Here is a 15,719-nt window from a genome sequence, read left to right as displayed (position 1 = left end):
GGCTTTTGGGTTAAAGAATTTCCTTGCATAGATTATACAGAGACCATTGTTCATTTTCTGTTAGTCGATTCTAAATACTCTATAATGCTGTCATTCTCTTAAATGGTTTTACATTGTTTTGATATACTTAATGCTACAGTATATGAAGTTGTACTCAAGGACTTCAGGGAGGGAGTCAATATGGTAACTATTTTTGGGTCAGGATTATCTGGTGGTGAAACACTATTCTGCTTAAATGGTTATGTTTTGATCTGCCCTGTTTCGCTGTTATGCCCTCTTTTTTCTCAATCTCCACTCCATTATTTACTTTTTTATTTTTATCCATTTAATTAAAGGGAAAAATATAGCAGGATATAATATAGTAACCCACTTTGACTTTCTATTATCTCGATTTGAAGCCCTGTATTACTCTCACCATCTTGTTTTTGACTGAGGTTCCTCTATTCTGTTTTGCTGGATAGTATCAGGTTCGAAAGTTTAGGCATCAGCTGAGAAGATAATGAGATTCATTATAACGCCCATTCTCGTTGACTTTTATCTACTTTTGAAGACCTACAATATCTCCAATGTTTTGGTTTTGTCGGTTTTATTCTTTACGGTTTTGTTCAATTGTATAACAACTAATGATATAGGCAATTCTATTAGAAATAGCGGGAGGCATTATGGTAACCATTGTTGATCACCTTGTATTATGTTTTTATATTATCTATTATGTCCACCCTTTTGACTTGACCGATTCTGTTCTGTTATGTCACATTTGGTTTTACTCTCTTCCAAAAAAGCAATAAGAACCGTGGGAGCAATGAAACCCAAAATGTGTAATAGTCATTGTACAAAAGAGAGGAAAAGAAAGTGCTCTAAACTATATAACTGCATGTATATTTAAATGTATAAGATAGAAAATGATATCACAGAGTTTTATTGGATCATTGAACAGAACTGTTTGCAGTATCATTGTTGGAATGTCCACTCTACAAGTTTTAATTTTGTGACTTGAACAATTATTTCTAAGATGGCAATATGTAATCCATTAACTAGTGATTGCCTACTGCGCATTTTTTTCTCCTGTAAATCTGTATAATTTGTACCCCTTCACTGTTTTTTTTTTCTTTCTTTTCTTTTCTCCTTAAATTAAAAAAAAAAAAAAAAAAAAAAAAAGAATTTCCTTGCTCATCTGAGTTTGGCTGGGTACATTCTGGCTGCACAGGATTCTATGGGCTACTTTCTGCTGTCAGCCAGAAAAACAAGACCTATGCAACTCAGTAGAGTTCCTTGTTTGTGTTTGCTTCTTGTGCCCAGCATTTAACTTCCGATCATTTAGAGGTTAAACATAGCCTCTGTTTTAAGCCTGATTCTTGAATTTTACAGTGCACTGAGTGTTAAATTTTTAAAGCATTTCTATCCTCTCAAAAATAGATGGATATATGTAATCTTAATGCAAACAAAGTTGCTTTGTTTAAATAAAACTTCTTGGTGTGCCCTGAGTCCTGCATTCCTTTGCCATTGAGAACATCCTAATCTGCAGTCAAGACCACAGCTCCAGTGGGGCTGGGGAGTGCGGAGGAACTGCTTCATACTGCAGGACTTTCTGCAGGAACAGATTCTGTGGGTCTGTAAAAGCCACAGTACCCACTGTCCTTGCTCGACCATCATCCACATGCCAGATAGTTTGTATGCATAATTTTGGTTCTTGTAAGAGTCCTAAAGTGTGTTGGTGCTGATTTCCAAGTGAGGAAGCGGATTATCCGAGGAATTAATTTCCCTTGTCCTTTGTGAGGAGCAGGACCAGGGTTTGAACCAAGTCTGACTGGTTCTAAAGCCTGTTTTCTTTCTGTTTCTTGGTGTCTGGGCACTTTGGGAAGCAGATGCAGTGCAGTGTAGGGCCAAGGGCACTGGATTTAGGGTCACACTGGCCTGGTTCAAGATCCAAGTCTTCTGCTGCTAATCTCCCACTGGAGGCCAGTTGGGTTCTCCATCCTCAGTGCCCTTGTCTGGGAAGGTGGGAGGGACCCAGGGTGCTCCCACCTATGCTGGTCAGTGCTGCGTTTCACAGAGGATTGCATCACAGCCTTGTGCCCCTTAATTTTGCTTTTTACCTTCTAGTTCAGCTTGGATACTCAGACCCCACAGGCGTTATTTTAGATGCCTCTAAAGGGTGGTAAAGTCCCTAGTCCCGAATTCAGGCATTGCCACGAGCGGTTTCCTCTCCACACAGTGCCTGGTCCTGGTCCTCAGAGTCGAGTTTCATGTGTTTTGACTTGTTGCCTGGTTTCTTTGATGCCTGAGACTTGTGTCATTTTCCCAAGAACAAGTTAAGAAATGGAGACTATGGTTTTCCTTCCCTGGAAGGGGACCCCACCTCTCCTGAAGCCTTGACATCATCTGCAGGGGACTCCTGCATGTGCTGTGTCCTGGCACTCTGCATGGTTATCTGTGTCAGGCTCTGGGAGCTTCTGCTTCCAGCCGCTCACACCCCAGCCTTCTGGGACTTGATCCAGCATCAACCTGCTTGGTCCTCCTGTACTTCAGAGCCTCCGGCCAAGGCTGTCCTTGTCCTTGTGGTTTAATGAAGGCTTTTCAAATCACTCCGCTGGTTTGGTCTCTGAGGTGACATCTCAGAACTGTGACCCATGTTTGGCTGTGCCGTGGGCTTCACAGCCCTGCTGATAGCTCTTGTTCTCATGGAGGGTGGGACCCGGCCTGCCGCAGCACATCTCAGCCTTGTCAGCAGGGCCACTGGGAGAGGGTGCAGCTCTTCTTATCCTGAAGTGTAAATCAGCTTCCTGGCAGCCTTCCACCTTGCCCTCAGGGTGTCCGCAAGAGCTGGCAGATCCCTTCACTGAAGGGTGTGGGGAGAATCAGCCCTGGGGAAGCTAGGAGGCCCCTTCTTCTATGACTGAGCCTGTTTCCATTCCTGGTGAGAACGCTGGTTTTTCTTTTCAGGTAGGGGCTTCTTGCTGGAATGTGCATTTGGCAAATAGACAGGGCTTTAGTCTTGGGCCTTGGGCACCACTGTCTCCCTCGCCTCCACCCGTGGCCTCTGTGTTCCAGCCACTGCCGCTCCCTGAGGCCTTTGCACATGTCATTTCCTTTGCTTGGAATACCCCTCCCTCCTAGTCAATTTTCTTCTTTTTCTTATTAATAAACTTCATTTTTCAGAGAAATGTACAGCCTCTGATCCGCCCCGCCCCGCCCCCCACTGCTTCCTGTCTAGTCAGCATGTGGCATCCACGTGGCATGTTTGTCCCAGTGTTAGAACTGGTGTTGACATATCATCAGCCAGAATCCACAGTGGGCATTGGGGCTCAGCCTTGGTGTCACACAGTCTATGGAATTTAGCAAGTTGTAACCACATGTACCCCTCACTGTAGTGTCACACAGACAGGCTCCTTGCGCACGTGCCCCACCGCCTGTGCCCTTCCCCGCCTGCTTTTCACCTCTGACTTGTGCAACTCACATTGCAGGCCTCAGTCCAGGGTCCATTTGCCAGGGAAGCCTCCCTGACTGGGTCCTGCTGACAGTCAGGGTCCCTCCACAGAGGCCCTTGATGACTTCCATCCCCATTATCATTTTGTTTGTATTTGAGCCATTCCTGGAGTGATGGGAGCCTCAGTAAAGCCCCCGAGTGCCTGGACTCTCTCTCCAGCACCACCTCACTGCCTGGAACATAAAGCATCTGGAGAACAGAAAAGCAGTTTGTGCTCAGAGTTGCATCTGAGCAGTGCTTCTGGGTCACGAACACCCAGATACACAGACACACCACACCCAGCCTCCCATCATACGCCGATGGCTCCATATGGCATCCACAGTGCTTTCTGCACGTTCTTTGACTCAGAACTACAAGTACTGTCCAGCCCAGAAAATGAGGAAAAGTCTCTACCCAGAGAAGTTAGGTTGGAGCTGCAGATCTACTGGAAGATAAATAAAACAATCATAACAGCCACCCATATCAGATTACTGATATTTAACCATCAAGGGTGTCTGATACCTGCCCATTGTATTTTCTTCTGAAAAAAAAAACTGTAGGCTTCATTACCCCACACTTTATATTCTAAGCCGTCTCAAGTTCAGATGGGGGCCTTCCACGGAGCCCACTGTAGAAACATCCTTGCACATAGCTTTGGGTGTGCACTCAAGGAGTCACTGGCAGAGTCACAGGCTGAGTCACGGGCTGAGATTTCTTTTCCCAAGAATGAATACTATACTTCATTCAGCTTCATTAAGGATGACCACAGCACAGACTCCCTTGCAAAGTACGGCTAGAAGCAGGAAAGCAAACTACTAATGAGAACATGTTTATTGTTTAAAGTGACAGAAACAGACTTGAATGTCAGCATGGCTCAGGAAGCCAGTTAAGAGTCTCACCTTGGATTTCCTTGTGTGCCGTGTTGACTCCGGTCCCAGGCTCTGCTCTGCAGTGGGGTCTGCACCCTTCCTTTCCTCTCTGCCCGAAACCCGTTCATTTGTTCTTTGGTTCACTCGTACTGCTCTCCTTGCCTGAAAGCTTAAGGTGCAGAGTTTCCTTGTTGTATTTGGAAGTTTTCTGGCTGCCTACTGTGTATAGGGTCCTCGTGAGCACTATGAGGGCTGAGCAGCTGAAGTAGCCATGGCTCCTGCTGTGAGCCTCACCCTGCTGGAAGAATGATGGGTGCAGCCCAGGTCAGCCCTGTAGAGGGGCCAGCTCCTCGGGACACCGTGACTGAATGAGAGCCTTCCCTTCCCGGCGATCTCTGCTCCAGTGACGTGATCTAGCACCATTGGCCGAGAGCTTTGGAAGACCAGGCTCTACCTGACCACGACACCAGCTTGTTTGACCCCTTCCTTTGAAGGTGTTCTACGGCCTGTCTCCCTCCATGAGGAAAGCCTAGGCATGTTGAGTGACTGCTCAAAGCCCAATAGCTAGAAATGGCAGAGGCGAGGCAGAAGCAGTACTGGGTTCCGGTAGAGTGTGGTTCTTTCTGAAAGGACACAACTGCAGAGCAGTGGCAGAGTGAGCTGCAAAAGAGCCAGGTCCTAGTCCAGAGGGCCACTGCAGTTCCCGCCCGGCCCTCTGGCCAGCTTAGAACAGGCCAGAAGGACTCGGGCACTGCGCGTGCTGCTTCTCTCTGTGGCTCTGCTTTGCGGCTCACTTGGCACAGTAGGAATGTGACTGGTAGCCCCTGACATGGCCCTTGTCACCATGGCAGGAGTGCCTTTGCGTGGTGTGCTTGGTTTTGCCCTGGGCCTCTCTGCCTTCCCTACCTGATGTCTGCCTCATCTTCCCCAATTCTGAAGGTGCTTTTCAGCAGAGGGACAACTGAGCCTGGTGACTGTCCAGAGACAGCTGCGGCCTGTCAGCTGTGTTGGCATCTGGCTTGAGCACCCTTTATTTCAGCAGGTCAGTTAGATAGATTTGCTGGAGGTCAGAAAACCCAGTGGTCAAAGCTAATGCCTTTGTCCTCTCTGAAACCATCCCCTGGGGTGGCATTGTTGTTCGATGGGACCAGTGTCTGGACAGTTTTCAAAGAGGGCACTGTGAGTTCAGTGTGCACACAGGCTGGCCTGGCCTGCAGCAGGACCTGTCTCTGTGTGTGTGTGTGTGTGTGTGTGTGTGTGTGTGTGTGTGTGTCTCCTTTATTCCTGCCCGTCCTTCCTCCCGCTCTCTCTCCCTCCCTCCCTTGGTCCCTCTTTATCTCCCTCCCTTCCTTCTACCCTTATTCCCTCCCTTCTCTTACTCCTCTCCCCTCTCGTCCCCTGTCCCCTCTTCTGTCTTCCCTTCTGTAGTTCTAGGACTTGAACCCTGAGCCCTCCTACTGAGCCACATCCCACCCTTTTAAGAAACTTTTTATTTCGAGGTAGACCTCTGCTACATTGCCCAGGTTGGGCTCAAACTTAGGATCCTCCTGCCTCCATCTCCCAGAGAGCCGAGATGATCAGCCTGCACCACCATGCTTGGCTCCACCTGTTTTCTAAGACAGCTCAGTGGGAGTCGGACTCTTCTCAAATTCCCAGGCCCTCTCTGCGCTCCCAGGGGGCATCCCCGAGTCTGCGTCTCTTGCTGGTCTTGCTTTGCGTGATCGGTGTGTGTCAACAAGTCACTGTGAAGGGGAGCTGGGAACCCATCGGCCTTGTGCTTGGGGTCTACTTGGAGCTCCACAGGCCACTGTCCGAGCCCTACTGTCCCTGTGTGGGTCACAGTACATCAAGGGACTGTGTCTGTCCCTAGGGGCTGTGTTTAAAATGGAACAGACAGCTAGAAGACAGAAAGGGTGAGTGGGTAGCACTGGGCTCAGAAGCCCCAGCCTGTGCTGAGACAGCAGGAGAGGAAGCACGTTAGCTGACCATAGCTGTACTTTAAAGGAAGGAATAGACCCTTAGGAGGCAACTGAGCGTATCCCCTTGAATGCAGAACAGTTGCTGCAACATTAGTTAAACCCAGTCTTATTTCCATATACTGATATGTACAGAGTGGGCTGTATTATTTCCTTTTCCCTTCATTGGCTCTAAGTGACACAAATAAGGCTAGCTGAGGTACTGGTGTGTAATCCTGGTGAGTTAATTCCAATCTACCACCTCCAATGCAACCCATGGCGAGAGAAAAGACACCAAGACATATTCAAAGCTAAGGGCAGCCAAGGGGTCCTGAGCCTGATCCAAATGAGGATGTGTAGACAAAGGCCTTGATGCAAGGCCTCTTCCAGAATTTATTATTTTGTGAAGAAGGGGGTGGCTTAAGAATGAGTGACAGGGAAGGTGGTGGAAACTATGTGAGTACCTTGAGCTGGCTGTCCAGGTGGGGAGAAAAGCATTTTGGTAATACGCATAGAGATATGCGGAAAGCCCAGTCTGCATAACTAGACTGGGACAGCATATGAATGAATTTAGGAGGCCCTTGTTTTAGTTTCTGATATGCAAACTTTTGGGCCTCTTTGAGCCTCATACCCAACCCAGCTGAGGTTTCCTGGAACTGAATGGCTCTGCCATCCCACTGCGCTTCAATCTTTTACAGAAAGCACTTTGTGAGGAAACAAGAAACTGTCAGATTGGCCTCCAGGATTACACTCCAGTACCTCAGCTAGCTTTATTTGCATCACTTAGAGCCAGTTGAAGAGAGAAGGAAATAGTGTAGCCTGCTCTGTGCATATCAGTATATGGAAATAAGACTGGATTTAACTAATGTTGCAGCAACTGTTTTGCATTCACGGCCCCAGCCGTGCTTAAATTGTCTCCTGCATCTCTCTTTCTTGTCTTGTATAGTTCCAGCAGGGTTAGTTGTGGTTGTATGGATTTTAATTGTCCCTGGACAGTAGATCAGGATTGCGACAGGCTTTAATGAGAAAAATTACAAAGAACAGAACCAGCACCCTAATTCCGATATAAATCCAAAAGTGAACCTTGAGATATACAAATAGATTCAATTGAAAGGGAAAGCCAGAGGGTGATAGACATTGAGAAAATGAGGAGAAAAGAGAGAAAATGGGGCCTACGGATTATGGTATTACAGCCAGGCTGCAGCCCAGCAGGGACACATTGGTTATACTGCCCAGCCAACTCAAGGATATGCACAGACCACCCAGGCATAATGGCAACAAAACTATAGAACTTATGACAGCCTGCTGATGTCAGCTATACCCAGGCTCAGACCACCGCCACCTGTGGGCAGACTGCGTATGCAGCTTCTAAGGACAGCCTCCAAGTGGTTATACTACTCCAGCTGCCTCCCAGGCATATAGCCAGCCTGTTCAGGGGTATGGCACCACCACTGCTGCAGTCCCCACCACCCAGCCCTCTTATGCAACTCAGTCTGCATACAGCACTCAGTCTGATTACCCAGCCTATAAGCGACAACCAGCGAGACCACAGGATGGTAACAAACCTACTGGGACTAATCAACCTCAGTCTAGCACAGGCGGTTATAACCAGGCCTGCCTAGGATATGGACAGAGTAACTACAGTTATCCTCAGATTCCTGGAAGATACTCGATGCAGCCAATCTCTGCACCTCCATCCTATGCCCCTACCAGCTATTCCTCTCCATAGCCAACTAGATATGATCAGAGCAGTTACTCTGAGCAGAGCACCTGTGGGCAGCCAAGTGGCTATGCACAGCAGAGTAGCTATGGTCAACAAAGCAGTTATAGGTAGCAGCCTCCCACTAGTTAGCCCCCTCAGGCTGGATCCAACAGCCAGGCTCCAAATCAGTATAGCCAACGGAGCAGCAGCTACGGGCAGCAGAGTTCATTTTGACAGGACCACCCCAGTAGCCTGGGTGTTTATGGGCAGGAATCCGGAGGATTTTCCAGAGCATGAGTGGTCCTGATAATCTGGGCTGGGAAGAGGAGGATTTGATCGTGGAGGCCTGAGCACAGGTGGGCAGGGAGGAGCATGTGGTAGAATGGACGCTGGAGGGTGAGGTGGCTTCAGTAAGCCTGGTGGACCCATGGGTGAAGGACCAGATCTTGATCTAGGCGCTCCCATAGATCCTGATGAAGACTCTGACAGCAGTGCAATTTACGTACAAGGATTAAACAATAGTATAACATTCCATGATCTGGTAGACTTTTGTAAGCAATGTGGGCTTGTTAAGAGTGACAAGAGAACTGAGCAACCCATGATCCACATCTATCTGAACAGGACACAGGAAAGCCCAGAGGTGATGCTACGGTGTCCTGTGAAGGTCCACTATCTGCTAAGGCTGCTGTGGAGTGCTGTGAAGTGATGGCAAAGATTTGCAAGGAAGCAGACTTAACTCGTTTGCTCTAAGAAGCCTCCGTGAACAGCATGCAAGGTGGCATGCCACCCCCATGAGGGCAGAGGGATGCCACCACCACTACATGGAGGTCCAGGTGGCCCAGGAGGTCCTGGGGACCCATTGGTTTCATAGGAGGCCATGGAGGAAACAAAGGAGGCTTCCCTCCAAGAGGTCTCCAGAGTTCCCATAGAAATGGCCAACACTGAGCTGGAGATTGGCGGTGTCTCAGTCTGGGTTGTGGAAACCAGAACTTCCCCTGGAGAACAGAATGAAACCAGTGTAAGGCCCCAAAACTTGAAGGCTTCGTCCCACCACCCTTCCCACCCCCAATATGGCAGAGGTGGCCCTGGTGGCCTCATGGACTGTGGTGGTCGTGGTGGAGACAGAGGTGACTTCTGTTCAGTTCAGCCATGGTATGGACTGAGGTGGCTTTGGCTGAGGAAGATGAGGTGGTCCAGGGAGGTCCTCTGGACCTTTGATGGAACACATGGGAGGAAGAATAGGTGGGTGCAGAGGTCCTGGAAAAATGGATAAAGCTGAGCACTGTCAGGAGCACAGAGAGCAGCTCTACTAGATGCAGAGACCCCCCCGAGCTGCATTGATTATCAGATCTATTTTTTAAATCAGAAAATGTTTTAAATTTATATTTCCATATTTATGATATTGGCTACAACATTACAGTTGTTCCTGTGTGTACTTTGGTATTTTTCACCATTTGTAAGAAAACATTAGAACAAGTTAAATGGTAGCGTGCTGACTCTTTTTCCTTCTTTTAAAGATGGTTATTTAAGATTTAACACTGGAAACCCTTGGGAGCATGCTCAGTTATCATTGTGGAAAACCAAGAGGGCCTCTAACTATAACACTGTTCATGGTTGTGATATTTTTTTAAAATAAAATTCCAAATGTTTATTTTAAAAAGTGGATTCAATCGTTCTATAGCATCAGCTAACTTACCTCAGTCCTTAATTTGGGGATTAAAAGTAGCTGTCTGTTGTGACATAAGTCAGCACGAGTCTCTGAAAAGCATCTATATCTACAATCATTTTCTGACAGATTGCTCCTTGTATATGTATTTTGATCATTCCCCAAAGATGTAGGTTTTGTTGTTGGTATTGGGGTGATACAAAAGCAAGTCATTTTATAGTGACACTTCAGACCCAGGTATAAACTTTTAAGTCTGATCTCCCATCCACAGGACAAAAGTTTCTAGAATGCTTACTTGGGTTTGCAACTTTATGTCAGCCTGTTGCTAAATTTTCCAGCTCACATCAGCAGTTGTTGTCCGGTTATCTACAAAGTGAGCACTTTGTACTGAATGGGCTAATGCTGTGGAGCCAAGAGCTGTCTGAGTATCAGAAGAACTAAGGAAGGAATCCCTGCAGTAATCAACCCAAGCATCTTCCTGTTTTGACTACTAAATCTTTTAATCAAAGTCTCTACCAAGAGGGAAGTAGGTGAATGATACCAAGGCTCTGTTAGATTGACTGGAAGCCAAATTTGGGCATCCTGCTCATAATTATTATTGTGGAGTCTTTAGGAAGAAATTCAGCTATGATACAATGCATGAGATAACAGTACTTGAGAATGTGTTTTGTTGCCATTCTGTTTTTCTGTATATGAGGATCATAAACACTTCTGTTTATTCTTATACACCTGTGATATTGTAATTTTACTCTTAACTTTTTCTGCATTTATCGGCCCAATCTGCAGCTAGCGTGAAAAGGCAGGACTAAGTTCATAAGGTATGCTGTATGGGTCCAGTTTTGTCCTTGATGAGTCTGGGAATAGGAGAACTTAAGCACCTCCCTCACCGTGTAATGTTAGACAAGGCTTGTGAGGTCACTGTATTGACAGGAGATCCTGAAAAGGAAATCTCATGCCATTCTCAATCTTTTCCCATAAGGAATCCTCTGCTGCACTAATCTATGGAATGAAACCCACCCATGGTATCGTTCCCTGCAGGACTGCCAAGTGCCCAGATCACCCTCTTTGCAATGAGGGATGTGGGCTACTGGAATACAGATAGGAATGTTAGCTTTAAAATCTCCAGTAACAGGCTGGGGATTTAGCTCAGTGGCCTGGCAAGTGCAAGGTTATGAGTTCAATCTCTGGTACCAAAATTAAATAAATAAAAGAAATCTCCAACAAGGTTACCATCTGAGGGAATAAAAGTTAAGGTAAATAAGACAAATTGTCCTTTAGACAGTTGTATTTTCCACATCTGATCTACAGCTGGCATACATGGGCTAGAGTTGCTGTAGATGAGCTACACATTAAGGAGGATGCACAAAGGTAATACTTACTTTAGCTTGTACATAGCTGCCAGAATAGTCTATCTAGGATTTTTGCTTTCTGTAGGATGAGAAATTGCTGGTGGCTTGTTGAGGTCTGAGCAGAGGTGGATTACATATGTGTGCCCGGTATCCCTCTCCCTGAACCATGGGAAAACATACTGTGGCTGCTAGGAGAGCAAGCATCACAAGAAAAAGATTCTCAGGTGACTGAACCAAACCCTGGCTGTTCCCCAGATGGCGAGCCTTATGGACTATCTGCTGCAGGCCTTTCCAGGATGATGGACTATGTGTTGTCATGCCTAATGTTTGAAGTCTTGCTAGGGTGTTTGATGGGTTAGATTCTCTCCATGGTGCTGTTCAGATGGGCTATAGCAGGTCCTTCTCCGTTGGCGGGTGGGGCAGATTCCTGATGCTCAGGTGCTTGAAGGCTCAAATCAGAGCTGAACTCTCTCTGCTCTGGAGTGATGCTGATGATCTTCTGTGGAGCTGACTGGTCCATGGATGCTCGAATCTGGATGGAATCCATGAAGTGTCTTCATTTCCTGTGAAAATTCACGCGTGTCCTATGCCCCAAGTTAAGAGACTATAGGGGGCAGGGATTTTGGAGAGTGGTCCCATTCCTGTCCCCACTGTAACATGGCTGGAGGTAAATGAGAATCAGGCAGGGCTCAAAAATTTAAAACCTTTGTAACAAAATTTAAATACATTCGAGGTGAGTTTTGACTCTATACTCCACCTTGTTTTGGTTTGTCCACTTGATATTTTTAATTTAAGATGATTGTACTCAATTATTGCTTGACCTTGGGGACTATAGGGGATCCCCATATGTTGTATATTCCTGTGTTCAAGAAAACTCTCGAAGTGTTGCGAGTATAGGCACAATCATTATCAATTTTTATTTTTTTGTGGCACTCCCAATGTAGCAAAGGCCAATATACAGCATTGTATGACACGTTGACTCTGTTCTCCAGAATGACAGGTGGCATGAATCATGTGTGAGAAAGTGCTGTAAAGACATGAATATACTTAAGTTTACTAAAAGAGACTATCTGGGTGATATCCATGTGCCATAACAGATTGGTTTTCAGACCTCTGGGATTGGAACCTTGTTGAGAGATAGCTAATGGGCTGACAAGAGTGACATGATAGCACTGTTTATCTGGCTTGGGCTTTGGAAATTTTGAATTCCCTTCTTAGCAATTTAGAATTTTGATGAAAGAATTCATGAGATTGTCTTGCTGTATCAAAAATGAAGACTGCATTGACTAGAGCATCTGCATTAGAATTTCCTAATGATACTGGACCTAGGAGATGAAAATGGGCTCTAATATAATCAGTAACAAGTGGGGCCGTCCTGCTTATAACAGCCTTTTGTACTTCTAAAAATAAGTGCAATCAGGTAGGCTCTGTGGTGGAGTGCACTGAGGCAGTCTGGAGCTTTTGGGTAAGATACACTGCATGAGAAGAGTCACTCAATATGTTAAGGAACGGATCTGCAAATCGCTCTGTGATGTACAGGACAGCCTTCATCTCTGAGTGTGGTGCTGAGTCTTTCTGTGTAGACAAGTGCTGGAAGAAGCGGATCCAGATGGCTGCTTTTCCTTTGCAAGAGCTGTCTATAAAGTAAGTAGGAGCCCCAGTCAAAGATCTTACTTGGGTAACTGGGAGACAACTCCAGTGACTCCCCTGGAATGCAGAACAGTCGCTGCAGCTTTGATTATATCGAGACTGATTTCCTTATACTGATGTGTACAGAGCTGGCTATGGTATTTTTTCTCTCTTTAATTGGCTCTAAGCATTGTAAATAAGGCTAGCGGAGGTACTGGCGTATAATCTCTAAAGCCATCAGACAGTTTCCTGTTTCCCTGAAGAGTGCTCTCTGTAAAAGATAAGAGCACCATGGAGTGTTAGAGCCATCAGCTCCAGAAATGTCAGCTGGGTACAAGCCTCAAGGTAGAGGCTCTGACTCCCCAGGACATAAAAGTTTACATATCGAACACTAAAGCAACAGCCTCCTAAAACAATTTAGTTGCTATCTTTATTGAATTATTCAAATTGAGCTTTCTGTAGATCTTTATCTCTGCGTTTTGCAGAGATGTTTTCACTACCTGACTAACCAGCTCAAGTTACTCACGTAGTTCCTGCCGTCCTCAGTGTCACTCATCCTCCAGCCACGCCCTTCTTCAGAGGAATAAATTCTGGGAGAGGCTAAGATCAGGGTCTTTGTTCACACATCCTCACGAGGATTAATCTTAGGACCCCTGGCTGCCCTTAAATTTGAATATGTCTTGGTGTCTTTACTCTCACTGTGGGTTGCATTGGAGGAGGTAGATTGGAATTAACTTGATTCCAATAACATCTCAATATTAACTTGCTGGGATTCCAGCAAGTAACATCTCAATGGGATTATAAACACCCCAGCAAGTTAATTTTATATAATTTTATATAATCAAATACATATCTCAGAGTTGCAGCAATTGTTCTGCATTCAAGGGGAGTCACTAGAGTTGTTTCCTACAGGAACTTTAGGAGAATAATAGAAGTGTGCAGGAAGAATTGTAAAAGACAGTCACTCGGGTAGTGATTATTGTCCCTGAGCAAATGCTAACTGCCAGAAGACCCCCTAGTTGACCCAGGGGACACACAAGGGTAGCCAAGAGAGTCCAAGGTAAAGAGGCTTGCTGCTCAGCCCTGAGTGTGTGGGCCCTGTCCCCACATGGCGGGTGCCCGAGAACCGGTATTGCACTGGGGTTCCTGCCACACTCCAGAAGCTATGCATTTCCACCTAGTAGCCCACTGGACTTGTGCCCTACAGTGGTCTTTTTGAGCCTGTCTTTGCACACCTGAGCATCGCAGGTGTGCAGACCTCCAGGACCGTGAACTCTACCATACACTATCATTTTGTTTTCCAAGCACAGCTTGCTTTGAGCTCATATCTGGAACATCTTTTCGTGGCTCCCATTGGCTTATAGAGCTAGCTTCCCACTGGGGACCCAGGGACAGCAGTGGAGGTGGAACAGTGATGCAGAGGCCTCCTCTCATACCTGAGGGCCTTCCCTCCTTTATTAGGCTGTGCAGCTCCTGAATGTAACTCCTTCAAACTCCAGGAGCCAAACTCCCCAGCAGGCTGGAGACGTGTGTCATACTAAAGATACTGAGCCCTCTACTCTGCAAGCATTTGTGTTTCTCTCCCTAAGCTCTGCACTCTTTGGGGCAGCTTGGGGCATAAACAAGCCAGCAAGTCTGTCTGCACCCTTGGGAGGACCCAACCTACTTATTTTTTGAAAGGCTGGGAAGGGCTGGTTGTCCCTCCTGGTTTCTGCTTCTCTCTATAGACAGCTGAGAGGTCATATTGTAAGAAACAGAGGAGGAAAGACAGACAGGACCCTGCTCCCTTTAAACAACAGAGAAATGGGGGCTGAGAGTCCGGGGGAGTAACAGGGTCAGAAGAGTTACGTGAGTGGACCGAGGGCTTATTTTAAACACATGGGACGGAACCCGGGAGACTGCCCAGTGGACTGTGGTCTGAAAGGGTAGCATCTGTTGCTTTTCCCAGGGGAGCAGGGAGCCTTCTGCCTCTGGGATAGCAAGCTCAGAGTGGAGACCAGGACGACGGACTGGTTTGTTTAGCACTGAGAAGACGGTGCTCCCCAAAGCATCTTCCTCAGTGGGCCGAGGGGGATGGTAGGCACAGGAAGGGGGCATCCTTGGCTCTGGCTGATAGGAAAGGCAAGCTCACCCCGAGTGAGGGTAGGACTGGAGGTTGCAAGGCTGAAACAGACCTGGTGGTGAATTGGATCCAGATTTGATCAGCAGACGGAGAAAAGCTGAGTGAGTCACAGCCATGGCCAGACACCAGATTTCTTGCTTCCCAGTCCAGTGCCCTTCCGTCCCGCCCACCCTTGACATTTTCGTCTAACTGCTGACCTCTGTCAAGTTTAAAGAAATGGGTTTTGTTTCCATGTTGCTTTTATTCCAGAGATGTGGGGGAAAGGGTAGTTAAGTAAACAGTCTTTTTTCTTTTAAAAATTCTTCCTTATAAAGAAAACATATTCAGTGTAAAGGTATAAAAAATGCAAATAGGCAAAAAAGAGGTGATTGTTACTGATAACCCTCCAATCAAAAGATGGTGTGCTTCTGAACTGTAGACAAAGTAAGGAATTTTCAGCTCTCTGAAAACACTGCAGACCACAAGCATGAGTTATTGATGGTTTACTGCATTCCAGGTGCTGCGCTGGCTGCTCCTTCTGTGCCGTTTTAATTCTCTCCACAACTGTCTTTTGTCAGTACTGTTACTAACTCCCTCTCGTAAATGAGGAGGAGGGGACTAGCAAAGATGAAGTGACATGCCTCAGGTTCCAAAGGCAAGATGAGGCAAAGCGGGCCTGAGCCCACATCTGCCTGTCACCTGAGCCCCAAGTAGGAAACAACCATGTGGACCCCACTGCCAAGTCAGAGCATGTGTATGTGTGAGGTTCCAGCACATTCCCCACCATCAGTGTGTTTATGTAAATTACGTATTTAAGTGACATTCTGAGCAAAGCAAGGCTTCTTTTAAAAAACACATCTTTGCTGAATTGTAATTGATAGGCATAAACTATACATATTGAAAATATACAGTGTGACGAATGTCAACGCTTGCACCATCAGTCAAGATAATAAATACATCTTCCACCTCCAAAAGTATTTTT

The 15,719-nt window shown here is 46.4% G+C and overlaps 1 protein-coding gene and 2 pseudogenes across 2 annotated transcripts in view; all 3 read left to right on the top strand.

Annotated features, from left to right (window-relative positions):
- The window catches only part of Itgb5 (integrin subunit beta 5), a 105,585-nt gene that overhangs the window by 39,785 nt on the left and 50,081 nt on the right, over positions 1-15,719 (top strand). The window lies entirely within an intron of this gene.
- LOC134470284 (RNA-binding protein EWS-like) lies at positions 7,456-8,392 on the top strand (annotated as a pseudogene).
- On the top strand, positions 8,420-9,305 carry LOC106026311 (RNA-binding protein EWS-like; annotated as a pseudogene).

This window comes from Cavia porcellus, unplaced genomic scaffold (assembly GCF_034190915.1).
Source record: "Cavia porcellus strain 051 isolate PalLab524CR breed Dunkin Hartley unplaced genomic scaffold, mCavPor4.1 scaffold_15, whole genome shotgun sequence".
Taxonomy (NCBI): domain Eukaryota; kingdom Metazoa; phylum Chordata; class Mammalia; order Rodentia; family Caviidae; genus Cavia; species Cavia porcellus.
The sequence above is the reverse complement of the archived record's forward strand: the minus strand, read 5'-3'. Positions and strand labels throughout refer to the sequence as shown.